Genomic DNA, 13,828 nt, shown 5'->3' with positions numbered 1-13,828 from the left:
ATCAACTGCCCCAGGGGTGGAAGCACAGTCCTACTTGCCATGGACTGATCCTGCCTGTACTAGAAAAGGGTGAGGCTCCAGAACACTTGCAATACATTGATGACATCATTGTATGGGGGAACATGGCAGAGGAAGTTTTTGAGAAAGGGGAGAAAATAATCCAGATTCTCCTGAAAGTGAATTTTGCCATCACACAAAGTAAAGTCAATGGCCTGCCCAGGAAATTCAGTTCCTAGGGATGAAATGGCAGGATGGATGCAGACAGATTAAAACAACTCAGGACAGGCAGAGATCACTCACCGATTACTATCATGGGCAAAACAGACTTGGCTCAGGAAATTAGTTTAATTTATTACCAATGAAATGATAATAGGATAATAAGAAATAGAACCAAATTTTAAAACACCAACCCTCCATTCCTCCCAGGTTTAACTTCATTCCCAGTTTTTGATACCTCCTTCCCCTGAGCAGTGATAGGGGGTTTGGGGTTGTGGTGAGTTCATCACATGTTGTTTCTCTGTTCCTTCATCCTCCTATTCTTCTGCTCTAGCATGGGGTCCATCCTACAGGAGACAATCCTCCATGAACTTCTCCAACATGAGTCCTTCCCACAGGCTGCAGTTCTTCACAAACTGCTCCAGCATGAACCCCTTCCACAGGGTACAGTCCTTCAGGCACAGCCTGCTCCAACATGGGTCCCCAGCAGGGTCACAAGTCCTGCCAGCAAACTGCTCCAGCATGGGCTCCTCTCTACATGGGTCCACAGGTCCTTCTCAGGACCCTGCTCCAGCATGGCCTCCCCACAGGGTCACAGCCTCCTTTGCGCATCCACCTGCTGTGGCATGGATCTCCTCCACAGGCTGCAGGAGGATCTCTGCCCTGCCATGAACCTCCATGGGCTGCAGGGGCACAGCTGCATTACCATGGTCTTCACCATGGGCTACAGGGGAATCTCAGCTCCAGTGCCTGGAGCACCTCCTGCCCCTCCTCCTTTGATGACCTTGGGGCCTGCAGAGTTGTTCCTCTCACATATTCTCACTCCTCTCTTCTGGCTGCTGTGTGCAGCAGGTTTTTTTCACTTTTGAAATAAATTATCCCAGAGTTGCTACCACTGTTGCTGATTATCCTGGCCTTGGTCAGCAGTGAGTCTATGTAAGCCACCTGGCATTGGCTTTATCAGACATAGGGGAAGCTTCTGGCAGCTTCTCACAGAAGCCACCACTGTACCACCTCTGCTACCAAAACCTTGCTGTGTAAACCCAATACAATGTTATAAATTCTCTTGCAGTCAGTCTGAAAGAAAATGTTTTAATATTTTTCAAAAGTAGTTTGTGGAACATTAATTTAGATCTACAGTAACAATTTGGGGAAGAAAATAATTTCAACATTTATTCTCTTTTTTAAAATAGTTTTTTCAGCTCCCTGCCATTTCAAAACTAGCATGTTTTTTAAACCCTTATCTGTAGTGAAATGGTCAACTGGTTCTGTGGTAGTGCAGGTGCTAACAGTATTGGACTGAGATATCACTAAAAGATATGGAGACCATTTGACTAGTATATGTTTGTACTGTGGCTGACTGTATAAAATTGATTTTTCTAAAAGAAAACTGGAGTTACTTCTCTGTTTCAAATTTGCTTGTTGGAAAAGGTTTTTAAGGATATACATGAGGAAATTGAGGAATATGTGAATGGACAGATTTTTCAGGGGTTGCAAAGGAGTCTCTTGCACAATGGGATGTCTGCAAGGGAGAACAAAGCATTCAGGTAGTTTCTAAACTACCTTCAGGAAGTTTCTAAAAACCCTATCTGTCCCTTCTTGGATGCTTATCATCTTTTGTGGTCTTTATGCAGAGCTTTCTGTGTGCTGTTTTTGGATACCATATGAATCAGCAGTGTGTGTGATGTTTTACCCATCTGATAAATAAAATTACAGCAACAATATTTTTAATATTCTTTATTGAGACTGGCTTTATTAAGAGAACTGCTTTCTTAAGTTGCACTGCAATTAATTTATGCAATCCAGTAGGTCTTTTTTAATTTATGTCATTTACTAGCTAGGATAGGCAGTAGAAAACAGCTTTTTATGAATGCATCCCTAGCAGATGGTACAATCATCTGGGTGTGCTGAAACAGATACCATATTTAGAAGCCTTTTCTACATAAAATCAAATCATGTCTGCTTCACATCCTAATGTAAGTTTTCTTTGGGTCCTGCATTGCTAGGCTTGAACTACATGAGAATTGGATTGTATGATTTCTTTCCCCTTCGGAAAGGAATGAAAATTAGATCTCTCATATAAAGCTATCCCAATGAGATGAAATATACACAAATATGCTTTGGAGAGGATTTGACAGTATAAAAGTAGTGATATAGCTGAGATGCAGGTTGAAATGTCAAACTTACTTTTAAGGTCGGGGTTAACACCTGACTAAGTGTTGTATTCAGTAATGTTTCTCCAGTGTTGAGATAATCTCATTAAGCCATTATTCCTTAGAATGACAGTTATTTCTCAGCAGGGTATCAAATTAAGATTTTTTCACTAAACACCTGTTCAGGATTTGCCTGAGATAGAGTTAATTTTCTTCACAGTAGCTAATATGGGGCTGGTTTGGATTTGTGCAGAAAAAAACTGTTGATAATAGAGACGTTTTAGTTATTGAAGAGTAGCACTTGCACAGTGTCAAGGCCTTTTTTGCTTCTCACCCCACCCCACCAGCCAGTAGGCTGGGGGTGCACAAAACGGTGGGAAGGGACACAGCTGGGAAAACTGACCAAAGGGGGATATTCCATACCATATGGGGTCATGTTCAGCATATAAAGCAGGGGGAAGAAGAAGGAAGAGGGGCATTCTCAGAGTCATGGCATTTTGTCTCAGCAAAGTTATGATTACAACAGCAAAGCTATGATTTCAACAGCAAAGCTATGATGTAGTCACCATCATGGAAACATGGTGGGACGACTCACATAGCTGGAGTGCTGCACCGGATGGCTACAAGCCCTTCAGAAGAGACAGGAAGGGGAGAAGAGGTGGGGGGGTGGCCCTTTATATTAGGGAGGCTTTTGATGCCATGGAAATTGAAATGAATGATGATGAAGTTGAATGTCTATGGGTAAGAATTAAGGGGAAGGCCAACAAGGCTGATGTCCTACAGGGAGTCTGTTATTGTCCACCCAACCAGGAAGAAGAGGTGGACAACTTATTCTATAAGCAGCTGGAGGATGTTTCAGGATCACCAGCCCTTTTTCTTGTAGGTGACTTTAACCTACCAGACATCTTCTGGGAACCTAATATAGCAGAAAAGAGGCTGTCCAGGGAGTTTTTAGAGTGTGTGGAGGACAACTTTTTGTCACAGCTGGTGATTGAGCCCACCAGGGGAGGGACTATGTTAGGCCTATTGCTTGCAAATAGAGATGGTCTGGTGGGAGATGTGGTGTTTGGAGGCTGCTTGGGGCATAGTGATCATGAAATTATGGAGTTTTCAATATTTGGTGAAATGAGGAGGAACATCAATATGACTTTTACACTGGCCTTCCAGAGGGCAGACTTTGGCCTATTTAGGAAACTTATTCAGAGAGTTCCTTGGGAAGCAGCCCTTAAAAACAAAGGAGTCCAGGAAAGGTGGGCATGCTTCAAAACAGAGATCTTGAGGGCACAGGAACAGACTGTCCCTGTGTACCAAAAGATGAGTCAACGAGACAAACATCCAGCCTGGATGGGCATCGAGGTTTAGAAGGAATTTAAGAATAAAAAGAGGATGTATCATCTTTGGAAGGAGGGACAGGTCTCCCAGGAAGTGTTTAAGAGGGTTTCTAGGTCATGTAAGGAAAAAATTAGAGAGGCCAAAGCTCAGTTCAAACTTAATCTGGCAAATTTTGTAAAGGATAGTAAAAAATGGTTTTACAAATATATTAACAGCAAAAGGAAGGGTAAGGCCAACCTTTGTTCTTTGCCGGATGCAGGAGGGAACTTAGTAACTGCAGATGAGAAGGCAGAAGTGCATAACACCTTCTTTGCCTCAGTCTTCAGTGGGAGGACAGCTTGCCCTCAGGACAACTGTCCTGGGTTGGTAGATTGTGTCAGGGAGCAGAATGGTCCTTCTGTTATCCAGGAGGAGGCAGTCAGAAAACTGCTGAGCTGCTTGGATGTTCATGAATCTATGGGACCAGATGGGATCCATCCCAGGGTGATGAAGGAGCTGGCAGATGAGCTTGTGAAGCCGCTCTCCATCACTTACCAACAGCCCTGGCTCACTGGTGAAGTTCTAGATGAGTGGAAGCCGTCCAATGTGACGCCCATTCACAAGAAGGGTAGGAAGGAGGATCCTGGTAATTATAGGCCAGCTAGCCTGACCTCAGTACCCAGTAAGGTAATGGAAGAGTTTATATTGAGTGTTATCACTCTACACTTGCAGGATGGCCAGGGTATCAGACCTAGCCAACATGGGTTTAGGAGGGGTAGGTCATGTTTGACCAACCTGGTCTCCTTTTATGACCAGGTGAGCTGCCTGGTGGATGCAGGAAAGGCTGTGGATGTTGTCAATTTGGACTTCAGCAAGGCCTTTGACGCTGTCTCCCACAGCATACTCCTGGAAAAGCTGGCAGCCCACAGCTTGGATAGGAGCACTCTTTGCTGGGTTAAGAACTGGCTGGATTGCCGTGCCCAGAGAGTGGTGGTGAACGGTGCTGCATCCAGTTGGTGCCAGTCACTAGTGGTGTTCCTCAGGGATTTGTGCTAGGGCCAGTTAAATCTACTTTCTAGAGGAACCCCTTTAAAAGTTTCCTCCCAAATTTACCCTAAACCAGGACACCCTGGCAATGACATAAGGTGTTATCGCATAACATGTCTTGGCCATGTCCCCTCCCACTGATCTGGGGTAGAACAAGCACAGAACCTAGAGATTAAAAAATTTATTTATTTTAAATGCAATCAAGGGGAAAATAATATTGACAGAATGATGAGTATAAGAGCATAATTATCTTCAAGCTCAGAATTCGTTTTTAACATGGTCAATAATTTTCTGAAGGCAATGGTGAAGACGGAGAAGATAGCTATTTTGGTATCATCTAACACCCAGATTTCCTGGTTTCATAAACATAAAATCATTGTTAGAAAATAACTCTAATGGTATTCCTAGAAATTTCAGTTTTCTTTTTCTGGGATGATTCTTTTTAATACCTGTAGAAATCAAGGAAGAAACTCTTAGAAATTAAAAATTTATGTGATGTGATAAAGATAATTGGATTAATGTTTCTATAACATCTGTGGCAAATAATGTGTAATTTGTTACATGTATTCCTATATCTTCAGAAGGACATGGAAAATGTTCTTTGACTGCTGCTGTCAAGTATATCAGACTGTAAAGTCAGATCATCTAGATTTTGTTTGCAGAACATTACAGCTTAACTAGTAATTACATTTTAATTACCAATTTGAATTTGGAGGTACTCGCAGAATCCTTTTTTGTTTTGTTTGTTTCACTGCTTTGATAGCAGTTGTTGGTGTCCCAAAAGAAAGAAATCTCAGATGGTACAATTTTTTAAGGGGTGGTAGCTTTACTATTTTGTTTCAAGTAATGTTTATTTTTGGGTACAGCAAAAAGTATCAGTGGAGACTAAGAAGTACTAGGTAAAGGTTGTACTACATAAACTGGATGAATGATGAGTCCTCAGATTTTTCATGCAAGCAATTTGAGTGCTAACATCAAATGTAATGTACCAATATTGATATTATATTAGTGGAAGGAAACTAAACCAAATATTTAGCAGTTTTAGCACCACACATCATGCATGGTTGAGTCTTTTTCTGCATTAAATTTATGCTTTTGCATCTCATTAGGCTTCAGTAGAATTACTTTTGGTTTTTATTGGATTGAGAAAAGAAGCCAATAGATGAGATCCTGGTTTTAAATCTCTCTCTTTTCGACCAGAAATTAGAAGCCAGTAAAAGATACCAACTGACAAAGACTCAGAGAAAGAAAACTTGTAATCTACAGCAAAGTATAGAACCACTGGGGAACAAGACACCATAGCCTAAACGTAGCATAGACTTGAAATCTGCGTGAAGGGTTATTACTTTTTTAAGAAAAGCAACATTATTGTCAAGAGCTGTATGTCAGTAGGATACAAGTAGTCATGAGTCTACCCAAGTCTACCCAGGGAACCAGAAACACTTTTTATTGAGGAAAGAATGTTTCTTTAAAAGACTGAATTAGATTTCTGCTGGATATGCGTCACTGGTATATACTGAACTTCATTTCAGAGGTTTTTGACACATAGTGCAAAGTCATATTAGTTCTAGAGCAGGACAAACAGAACTGGTAAACAAAAATTTAAAATCTTCATCCATTTTTCAGTAATTATATGTCTAAATTAATAACTGAAAAAAGTAATTACCTTTTATGATGCTCCTGATGTCTAATACTTGAGCATCTGTCAATGATGATGAATTTCCGATGAAAGCTTAAGAGCAACTTTTGAATACTGAGTCAGTCTTTTACCTCTGTTAGCATTTTGATATCAGCTGGCCATACTTTCAGAGCTCAAGAACAATAAAATAAATAATATCTGAATATATCGTGTATCGGTTTGTCACAAGTAGTGAGCAAATACTTGGGGTATCATTCTTTTGGAATACTATAAAGCTAATTGAACACATAAGTGGGCTTCAGAAAAAAATACAAAATCTTTTGGGGAAAAATATATCTTCCTGTTTCACAAGAGTATTGGCTTGTGCTTAGTTGAACACCATTTTGTAAAAATTTTGTTTTCAGATAGTAGAAACCCTTCATGATCTGTCCAATTTTGGCAAGGGTGAACATGATGTTCCAGAAGAAAACATACTTTGTTAGAACTTGGAGACTTGAATTCTTATAACAGATAGCATATGTTCTCCATATCTCAAACATTTTTCAGATTGAACTTGGGGTTCTTGATTTCCCTATGAGTAGACAGTAGTCGCAGGGATAAAATTTTGTTAAGTAATGAGTTGTAGCATTCTCCTGGACTATCTAAAAAGAGAGGTGACAGGTTGTATGTGTGAAAGCAGGATAAATTACTTTAAAAATAACAAACCCAGTCCTTATTTTACGTACTTACCTGATTTAAAATGGAAAGGGGTCTGTGTCCTTACTGAAATGAGTCTACTCTGAAATGTAGACTAAATTTGAGAATAGAATCCCTTTTTTTTGTTTGCTGAGTTTTCATCTGTTCTTTTTCTCTCTTAGTGTATGTACATATAAATTAATCTCTTTAAAAGACAATTTTCTCCCTCTTTCCCATTCTTTCTGCTCCTATCAGTCTAACTCTGCCAAGTTCCTTAAGAGATTATTTTAAAGCAAGCATATTATATGCCCTAAAAGTAGATCTGAAAAATAAAAACCTTCTTAAAATTTAGCTTAATTAAATATAAATGATTGTGAGAATATTTTATCAATTTCAGCTACATAATACTGGATTAGGATAAGCTTATTCTGAAATAATGGCCCATATACTCATATATTAATTTACCTTCTCTCATATCATTCTGATTACTATTTTTCTTAGTTTGAACACACCTTAACATCATTCATTCATAACCACACATTGGTAAGATGGCCAGTCTGAAAAATTATTCCTGTTAATCACATTCACAATATATGAATATCTTGGTTTGAAAAGACAGGTGTCTGCTAAGGCAGGCAGAAGTCACCCTTGAAATGGAAAATGTAAACCCCCTCCCTCTGAATTATTATAATTTTGAAATTAAGGGGCTCTCAGGCAAAGATCTGGAAATAGGAATAACAGTTCTTCACTAGGAAAATTAAAAATACAAATGTAATAGTACAAAAAAGAAAACAAACTACTGACAGAGTCAGAATACAACCTGACACCCTGTTGGTCAGGGTTTTGGTAGCAGTCCTATTAAATGGTGGCTGCAGTCCTTCTGGATTGACAGATGCAGTTCTGTTGAAGCACTGATCTTGTAGAAGGGTGTCATTTTCCTCTGAAGGTCCGGTGGTGCTGTAGATGGGCCTGGTCTTCCTCTGAGAATACAGTGGAGAAGAAAGGTGCTCCTCTGTGAATCCAGTGGGAGAAGGCTGACTGTGGTATTCCAAATCTCAGATTATATCTAGGTAGGAATGCTTGGCTCCTTCCCCTGGGTGGACCATCTCACAAGGGGATGATGTAATTTTATCAGCCATGCAGTGAGACTCAATGGCCCATTAAGAGAAGATATCTCCCCAGAGGGAGGATGGGTAGTGGAAGAGATAAAGAAAACTGCCCCACCTGGTTTTAACGGGTGGCTCAATTAACAGAAGATAACTGCCCCACCTCTAACAGATGGCAATAGAATACACATCTCGGCTACACTTTTCAACCTGAGACATTATCCACCCTTCATTCTATTACCATCTGCATCTTAGCCAAATCAATAAACTCTACACAATGAAACTTTACGCACAGTTTCCACTTAAGACTAGGTTTCCCAGTAGTACACAATGGGCTTCTCCATCTTTCTGATTTACCCACTAAGTGTAACCAGGTCTTTGAGCAAAAACAATCCCGCAGATGGGTTCATCTTTGCCTGAGGTTGGACTAATCCAGTCTTTCCTAAAATACCTTTCACGTGTACCATAGGGACTTTATCTCCATCCATTGTGTACAAGGGTTAAGACTTGGCAGGACTAGCTCGATTGATGGACTCATGGGTGTTGACCATCCAGGTGGCTTTTGCTAAGTTAATTTCTCAATTTCTACAGGTTCCCATGCCAAGTTCCTTCAGGGTAGTCTTAAGTAGTCCGTTGCCCCAATCAACTTTCCCAGCAGCTGGTGCATGATAAAGGATATGATATATCTATTCAATACCACGTTCTCTGGCCCAGGTGTTTATAAAGCCATTCTTGAAATGGGTCATGTTGTCTGGCTCAGTTCTCTCAGGGGTGCCATGTCTCTGCAGGACTTGCTTTTCCAGGCCCAAGATGGTGTTCCAGGCAGTAGTGTGAGGCACAGGGTAGGTCTCCAACTAGCCAGTGGTGGCTTCCACCATGGTCAGCACATAGTGCTTACTTTGGCATGTCTGGGGCAGTGTGACATAGTCAATCTGACAGGCCTCTCCGTACTTATATTTGGACCACCGCCGACCATACTGTAGGGGTTTCACCCGCTTGGCCTGCTTGATCTCAGCACACATCTCACAGTCATGGATAAACTGAGAAATACCACCCATGGTTAAATCTAGCCCCTGGTCACGTGCCTAGTTATAGGTGGCATCTCTGCCCTGATGACTTGAAGCATCATGGGCCCATTGAGCTAAGAACAACTCTCCATTGTGTAGCTAATCTTAGTCTGTCTGACACCTTTATCTTTGTAGCCTGATCTACCTGCTCATTGTTTTGGTGCTCCTCATTAGCCCGACTCTTGGGGACATGGGTATCTACATGATGGACTTTCACAGGTAGCTTCTCTACCCGAGTGGCAACGTCTTTCTACTCTTCAGCAGCCCAGACTGCTTTTCCTCTATGTTGCCAGTTGGCCTTTTTCCACTTTTCTAGCCAGCCCCACAGAGCACTGGCTACCATCCACAAATCGATAAAACGATATCGCTTTGGCCACTTCTTTCTTTCAGCAATGTCCAGGACCAGCTGAACGACCTTCAGTTCAGCAAGTTGGCTTGATCCACCTTCTCCTTCAGTAGCTTATGCAACCTGTCTTGTGGGGCTCCATACGGCTGCTTTCTACTTCTAGTTCATCCCTACGATGCAACAAGAAACATCAGTGAAAAGAGCATATTGTGTTTCTTCTGCTGGTAGTCTGTTGTACAGTGGAGCTTCTTCAGCCTGTGTCACTTGTTCCTGCTCTTCTTCATCAGTGAGACTAAAGTTTTCAACTTTCGACACATTTGTAATTATTTCCAAAATCCCAGGGCAATTCGGGTTTCTAATATGGGCGTGCTGTGTGATAAGAGCAATCCATTTGCTCCATGTGGAGTCTGTGGCATGGTGTCTGGAGGAAACATTTCCTTTAAACATCCACCCCAGCAGCAGTAGTCGGGGTGCCAGGAGGAGTTGTGCTTCCATGCCAATTACCTCTGACGCAGCTAAACTCCTTCACAGGCGGCCAAGATTTCCTTCTCTGTTGGAGTGTAGTTAGATTCAGATCCTCTGTAACTTTGGCTCCAGAATCCCAGTGGTCAGCCTAGGCACCTTCTGCCATAGGCTCCAGGACAAGTCATTGTTCCTGGCGGCAGAGTAAAGCACATTCTTCACCTCTGGTCCCATTGTGACTGGGCCAAGTGCTACCAGCTGAGTGATCTCCTGCTTGATCTGGGCGAAGGCTTCTTGCTGTTCAGAGACCCAGTGGAAATCGTTCTTCTTGCTGGTAACCAGGTAGAGAGGGCTCACGATCTGACTGTACCCAGGAATGCGCATTCTCCAAAAACATATGGCGCCTTGGAAAGCCTGTGTTTCCTTCTTGCTGGTCAGTGGAGACATAGCTGTGATCTTGTTGATGACATCAGTGGGAATCTGAGGTAGTCCGTCTTGCCACTTTACTCCTAAGAACTGGATCTCTCAGGCAAGTCCTTTGATGTTGCTCTCCTTGGTGGCGAAGCTGGCTTTCAGCAGAATATGGATGATGGTCTCTCTCTAATACTTCCATTGCTGTATTCCCCCACACAATGATGTCATCAACATACTGGAGATGTTCTGGAGCTTCACTCTTTTCTAGTGCAGCCTGGATCAGTCCATGGCAGATGGTGGGGCTGTGTTTCCACCCCTGGGGCAGTCAGTTCCAGGTGTACTGTATACCCTTCCAGGTGAAAGCAAACTGAGGCCTGCATTCTGCTGCCAGAGGAATGGAGAAAAATGTCAATAGTGGCATACCACTTTGCTGCCTTGGACTCCAGCTCATACTGGAGTTCCAGCATGTCCGGCACAGCAGCGCTCAGCGGTGGAGTCACTTCACTCAGGCTATGATAGTCCACAGTCAGTCTCCATTTTTTGTCAGATTGCACACAGGCCAAATGGGGCTGTCGAAAGGGTGAATGGGTTTTGCTGACCCTCCCTTGGCTCTCCAGCTCAGATCATTTTGTGGATGGGGATCACAGCATCTCGATTCATCTGATACTGCCGGTGGTGCACCATCAAGGTGGCAATCGGTACTTGTTGCTTTTCCACCCTCAGGAGTCCTACTGCAGATGGGTTTTCTGATAGTCCAGGCAAGGTGTTCAATTGCTTAATGTCCTCTGCCTCTACAGCAGCTATTCCAAAAGCCCACCTGAGTCCCTTTGGGTCTTTGTAATAGTCATTCTTGAGAAAGTCTATGCCTAGAATACATGGGGCCTCTGGGCTGGTCACAATAGGATGTTTCTGCCACTCCTTCCCAGTCAGGCTCACCTTGGATTCCAACAGGGTCAATTGCTGGATCCCCCCATTACCCCAGCAATGGAAACAGGTTCTGTTCCCACATCCCAATGTCATTAGGGTACATTGCGCACTAGCATCAACTAACACTTCATATTTCTGTGGCTCTGATGTACCAGGCCATTGGATCCACACCGTCCAAAAGATCCGGTTTTCCCGTGTCTCTTCCTGGCTAGAGGCAGGGCCCCTCCAGCCCTGGTTATCATTCCCTCCCTGGGCATACATGCTAGAGGTACCTTCAAGGGGATTTGACAGATCATACCCAGCAACTCGGTCATGAGAGGCTGAGGCTGCTTTCACTTTAGTGGAACTCCCTCAGTTAGTGTTTCCCTCCTTGAGTTGATGCATCCGTGCTGCCAGGACAGAAGTAGGTTTCTGTTGTATTGCACTAAATAGTTTATTTAGTTATTGTTTTGCACTGGGTTTGGTATTTTGCACTGAATAGTATGTTTGTATCCTCATGGGTTTCCCCCCTCATATCACATGGTCTTTCTTTCTCCCCTAAGCCCCAGTAGTGGTGGTCTCTCCCCATGTTGCTCCTCCCCTCGCCCCTCCCCTCACTTGTATCCCGTTGGCTGTGGCCCCTCTCCTCTGCCCCCCTTTCCCTGGGTTTAAAATCTCCTGTCATCAGACATTCCGGCCTCTTTCCCCCCAGGGATGCTGCCTTGATTCCCAGGCGGCTCCTATCCAGAATAAAGTGGGACTCTGGTCCCGAGAGGAAAGAGTGCCTTAAGTAATTTACTTTTGTCCCTGTAAGACTGCAAGGGGCCAAGGTCCAGAGCTAGCCAGATTGGACCCCTGAAAAGGCCCCAGAGATCGTTCTTACAAGTTTCACATCCCACCTTCCCATGTCTTCCCTATGGTCACACAGGAAGAACCACAGGTCAGCTTGGGGGGGGTATACCCTCTCTCTCTAGCTGGGGGACATTGGTCTCTGACTTTGGTGCCTTTTACTGGCACTGGTGCCGTATGGAAACTGTTCCTCCTTACCTCTTCCCTCATCTCCCTCATCTCCTCTTGGAGACTCCTAATTACAGCAGAGACATGGGCCTGCATCAGGCCATTGATCATACTCTCATAATTTCTAAGCTTGTTGGCGACAGAACCTACTGTCTCTCAGTTGTTATCGGCATTAATCATTGCAATGAAGGTGGTATATTGAGATGGCCCTAGATTTGCCAGACTCTACAACATTTGGCCTGTGCACCTGACTTCGTCAGGGTCATTATCATGCTGTCCATCCCTCCCAAAGAGTACCTCCAATACTGCCACTTCTCTCAGCTGTTGGATCCCTTCCTCAAGAGTCTTCCAGCACATTCTATGATGGTGCCCCTGCATTCTCTCCCTGTGGACAAATCTCTCTCTGACACTCATTAAAAGTCGCTCCCAGAGGGAAAGGGACCCTGGCTCCCTTATGAATACCTGATTCACACCTGAGTCGTGGGTCAAGGGTCCCAAATTCCTTGCCTCACCACCATCTAGTTGCACACCCGTACCCATAAAGTCCTAGACCCAAAGTAACCAAGTTGTATAAGCCTCACAACCCTGTCGTACAATGTCTTTGTGCAGATTACAGAGACTTTCATATGTCAGGGACATGGTGATGATCTCAACTGTTGGCTCTCCTGTGGGTTGTGAGGGCCCTCCATTCTTATCCTTATCTGGGTGCTCTGATTTCATCTTAGACTTCCTCGTTTCCACAGGGGCGTCTGCTGATGGCTGTGATTGCCCGTGCGGTTCAGCTGGAACCTGGACAGTTGTAACATCTGTGGGTTCCACTGTTGTACAATTTAACTCTCCCTCTTTGAGGCAGGGGGAAGGTTTCTCACCGGCTGGAGAAATGTACTCTTTCAGCATCTGGCTCATCTCACATATCTCCTTTACCAGAACTCCCACCCAGTCTGGGTGGTTTATTTCTGAGGTGGGCTGTGGGGCAGGGTCAGGCTCTGGGGCACCATCCCTAGTCCCCAGGGCAGTGTCAGGTTCTGTGGCAGCATCCCTACTTTCTGGGGTAGGTGTCAGGGTGGTTATCCAAGTCAATCTTCCCTTATGTCTGAATGTTAAATAGAACAGGCTTAACAGGCATATCAGCAACACCAACCACTGTATGATATCATTAGCATTTAGAGAAGATTTGAACCCTTCGAAAACTGGTGGGGCAGACCCAAAGAGATGGTTTAAGGGTTGTGAGAAAATTTCCCCCAGTGTCATTTCCTCACAGTAGGTGCCATTATTAAAGTAACCCCAAAAACATACAGTTAGCGTGTGATAGCTCTGAATCCATGTGCCTGCCTTCCAGAGGAAGTTAAATATCCATTAATTCCTCTCTTATTAACCCATAAAGCAAACTGAATAACAGCCACAGTAGCCTTAGTTATAGGACCCATGTTTAGATAAGGGCATTCAAATGGGAGAAATATAGCCACGAC

The 13,828-nt window shown here is 43.5% G+C and overlaps 1 protein-coding gene across 2 annotated transcripts in view; it reads left to right on the top strand.

Annotated features, from left to right (window-relative positions):
* Nucleotides 1–13,828, top strand: part of LOC135289066 (guanine nucleotide-binding protein G(q) subunit alpha) — a 184,312-nt gene that overhangs the window by 126,190 nt on the left and 44,294 nt on the right. The window lies entirely within an intron of this gene.

Source organism: Passer domesticus, chromosome W, assembly GCF_036417665.1.
Source record: "Passer domesticus isolate bPasDom1 chromosome W, bPasDom1.hap1, whole genome shotgun sequence".
Lineage (NCBI taxonomy): Eukaryota > Metazoa > Chordata > Aves > Passeriformes > Passeridae > Passer > Passer domesticus.
This window is presented reverse-complemented; position numbering and strand designations above follow the sequence as displayed.